The sequence below is a fragment of the Capsicum annuum genome, chromosome 9, assembly GCF_002878395.1.
Source record: "Capsicum annuum cultivar UCD-10X-F1 chromosome 9, UCD10Xv1.1, whole genome shotgun sequence".
NCBI lineage: Eukaryota > Viridiplantae > Streptophyta > Magnoliopsida > Solanales > Solanaceae > Capsicum > Capsicum annuum.
This window is the reverse complement of record NC_061119.1, coordinates 168,792,180-168,796,260: the sequence shown is the minus strand read 5'-3', so window position 1 is coordinate 168,796,260 and position 4,081 is coordinate 168,792,180. Positions and strand designations below refer to the sequence as shown.

Here is a 4,081-nt window from a genome sequence, read left to right as displayed (position 1 = left end):
TCAGTTTACATTCAGTAATGATTTAAGATGGTCGAATGCTAGAAATTAGATGATTATACACATGCCAATGTTGGAAAATCTTTTTGTTCTTGGTGACCAATCTTGAACCGTGCACTTAAGTTAGACATTCTGTGACCTTATTGATCTTATTGATGAAATAATTTTTTTGTTGGTTAAATTGACTGTACAAATTTTTTTAAGGTGTTCATTAGTTTTTATTTACAGGATAGAGCTCAAAAATTGGTTGTTGCATGGGGAGCTGGTGCATTTACTATTTTAATGATTGTTGCATGGGGAGCTGGTGCATTCCGTAAAGTATTAAGATCTGTAAATACTTGGTAAATGTGGCTTTCATTCAAGCAGTCTATTTATATGTCAAGGAGACATGTTGTTCTCTGACTAGCTGTTTTTCGTGTCTAACCTTTAGTATATGTTAACTCAGTTATATTTCTAGAGAAGTTCTACCTTTACATTGTGGATGAGCATAAAAAACTCTTAAGATATTTTCAAATCCAAAATTTTATCCAGTATCATGACTTGGTAATTTGAGTCAGCTAACATAACCGGAGTTAAATATAGCCTAAGATGAGCTTAATTGAAGCAACATAGTCTGTGAAAATTGATATAGCCAACCCCAGTTTGTTTGGGATTGAATCATAGTTGTTATTGCTTTTGGCTTATGGAAATGAGTTGAAAGTGAGAGATAAGGGTGTTTGGTGGAGTGGAAAGGCTTAAAACCAATAGCTATGGCTTCCAACTTTGTTAGACAAACTTGTGTATGTATAATTTTAACTATTTGACATCAATTATTAAAAACATTTAGTTGACATGTCGCGATCAAAGACATGCTCTTATCTTCGGCATCATTTTGAGATTTTTTTTAACAATATAACTACGCCTCAACCAAGCTAGATTAGTTTCACTTGTTTTAAATGATTTGAGGATATTTTTAGAAGTTTGATTTGCTGCATATTGGGATTTTTTTCAATGGAAATGTGGTTTGAATTGCAAACATTTATGATAGTAGGGGTAAGGGTATGGAAATGCATACGTGTTCCATCTGTATATAAATTTGGTATTCTAGTAGCTTCTTGTTTAAATTATATGTATTTAACCCTATCTAGCATCTCATTTTTTATCCATAGTGTAACACATTGTATCAGATGAATTATTTTTTGCCTAATTTTTGGAGCCTAGGTGCTTTGGCGTGACCCTTGTTTGTGAAACCTTTATTGTAGTTTTGACAGATATATGTTGGTCATAGTTTTTCTCTTGGTTGATTATTTAAGTATAATAAATATTATCTGCTTATTAGAGTTATTTTGCATTTATGGTGTATATTAATAAGACAACTAAGGTTACTATCGTAGGGACTTGAATCAATATTTATCAATAATCGAGTGATTAAAAGTACTATTAACCCAAATAGAATGTTTCAAGAAATGAAAAGTTTGTAATTCAAAGAATGTTGGGTTTTACTTGCAAAGTGGAGTTTGTGTAGTCTTGTCTGTTGATACATATTGTTTGGCACAATAGGAGTCATATACAGTTGATCATTTCCTTTGTGCTGCTGCTTGTTGAATTCCATTTGAATTTATGTACGTTCTACCTTTAGACCCTTTTGAAATACAGAGTATAGCTAGCATGTTTGGTTCTTATATATCCTTCTTTGGGCATGATTTGTTGAAATGAAGACGTAATCGTCTCTTAAGTAACACATCCTTTACCTGCTGAAGAAGACATTGCTTACATACTTAGCAATGGAGCTTAGGTGCATTGGCGTGACCCTTGTTTGTGAAAGGCCTAATGGAGAATTAGTTTCAGGATCTCATATTATGTGTGGTACTGCTCTTTCTTTTTTGAACCAAGGGCAAGATAAGGATTTTTTTCTTAGTCTTGTTAAAAGTATAAGAAAAAGAGAGAAATTTAATTCCTATACAATGTGCTAGCAGGCTACACATTTCTTATTGTAATTTTCATCTACAATCTCCTATTGATTTACAACTGCTCTCAAGTTTGTGGAATTTTCAGCTTTGTGTCTTTTTGTACATAAGTTACCCAAAATGTGTTGCTGCTATCTATTTGAGAAACCAATTTAGGTTTTGATCCGAGTTACCTAACATTCAGTTTACAAATACTTAACATATTATACCTTCTCCTCTATTTAAAAAAATGCTTAGCATTTCAGTTCCAATCATCAAATTTGATCTCTTGAGTAATTTAAGATGATGAATTATTATGGCGTAAAATCTAATCGTCATAGTGGGGATGTTATATTCTTATTGTGATTTTTTTTTTTTTTTTATTATTTGTGCGTCTTTCTACTAGACCTATGGAAATATATTTTATGAGTTGATGCCTGTAGAATACTTGAAACGATCTTCTCAATTACATGAAATATTTTTTTATTAAGATGTTTTAGTTGGCGAGGCTGGTTGAATGATATTGGTGAATATTTAGCCTATTTAAAGGATGAGATTCTGAATATTACATTAACGATTTTGTTTCTTTCAGCTTTTCTTCTTGTGAATCTTTGTCAGTATATTACTAGTATAATTGTTTACACAGTTATCTTAGTTTATGTTGTCATTATAGAGAAAGTTTTTTTGACATCCAGGACCAGATTAAAACAAAATTCAAGTTAAAAGGTGGGCACATACTTGTTGGCTTGTTATCAAAAGCTCGTGTAAGTAACAAGAAGCCTAGGTGGATTCTACCTAAAAATTGGCAAAAGTTAGTTGACCATTGGGAGACCTATTTAAGGTTCAAGTAGATGAGTGAGATTGGCAAGAAAGCTAGAGCTTCTATTAAGGGTGGCTCTTTACATACGAGTTGAGCTCAGAGTCAGGGGAATGTAAGGAGAAAATTGGTAGGTTATTAGTTACTCAATATTCACTCCTTTATAACATTACTAATCTCAAGAATGTCAATATTCAATTAATTTTGTTTATAGGAAAAGGGACTCGGGAGGTCAATAATGCAGAGGCATTCAAGGCTACACACACAAGGAAAAAGAAAATTCTGGAGATCCTGATGTTTGGGTTGAGCCATGAGCTCAGTTGACCTATGTAAGCTCCTATTTCTAGTATTAATTACTTTATTTTCTAAATTTATATTCTAATATGTTTATCATTAAATTCAGAATCAATATCTGCAATTCATAGAGGATTTTTACCAAACTCTACCAAAAGATAGTAAAGACCTACCACTTAGCCAAAAGTAGAATGAGAGAATATGGTTAGATGCGGTTGGTGGCCCGAGTAGGTATGGATATTCTTATGGCTTTCCCCAACAAACCTTTCTTCAATTTCATTCAGAACTAGAAGGTCTCAGAAGTTTTCAGGATGATGAGTGAAGTGAAATGAAGCGAAGCTAAGGCATTGCAGGTGAGGAAAATGCAAAGGGATATACAGTATGCAAGAATGAAGGCCCAATTCGATGCATTACTTACTTCGGGGGATTTTCCTTGTCCCGGTGATGTAGTACGCCCTCCTCGACCTACAAAATCTCTACCTATTTCACATGAAATATATGCTCAATACATAAATGTCACCGAGGAGCCCAACAGTGATGAAGATGATGAGGATTACTATGTGGACAATACACCATCGCGTTGTTAAAGTTGAATGTTGTATTAGATAATCTAAACAATATACTTTATTGTGGTTTATTTGAATTATTAAGTGTTTTTGAATGCATTAAAACTTTAAAGTAGTCTGAACAATAGTATTGTTAAATAACTTACGATTTCTATGTTTTGTTCGTTCAATTTCAACGTATTAAAATTTGATTTTCATTTAGTGGTTATTTGATTATATTTACTTGTGTTTGTTGTAGTTTGTTTGATTGGTAGGAGTTCGTGAAGATCGATTAAATTGATTATAATGTATATATTATTGAATTGAATTAAAACGGCAAGTATTTATAAAAGTTGTTATTACCACCAGTTTTTTTTTTTGCAGAAAAGAGACCTCATGAGGTTGTTATTTCGCATTTTTATTTTCCTAAAAACGACCTAATGAGGTCTCTTTGTCACAATTTCATTTTCTACATGCTCAAATAAGAGACTGCAAGAGGTCGC

General features: G+C 32.6%; 1 long non-coding RNA gene across 1 annotated transcript in view; it reads left to right on the top strand.

Moving 5' to 3' along the window:
- LOC107841989 overlaps nt 1-3,600 on the top strand; it is a 7,624-nt gene extending 4,024 nt beyond the window's left edge. Inside the window, exons 2-4 of the long non-coding RNA XR_007044690.1 lie at nt 2,618-2,869; nt 2,954-3,068; nt 3,143-3,600. This is a non-coding gene — a long non-coding RNA (uncharacterized LOC107841989). The remainder of the gene's footprint in view (nt 1-2,617; nt 2,870-2,953; nt 3,069-3,142) is intronic.
- Nucleotides 3,601-4,081: the final 481 nt, after the last annotated feature.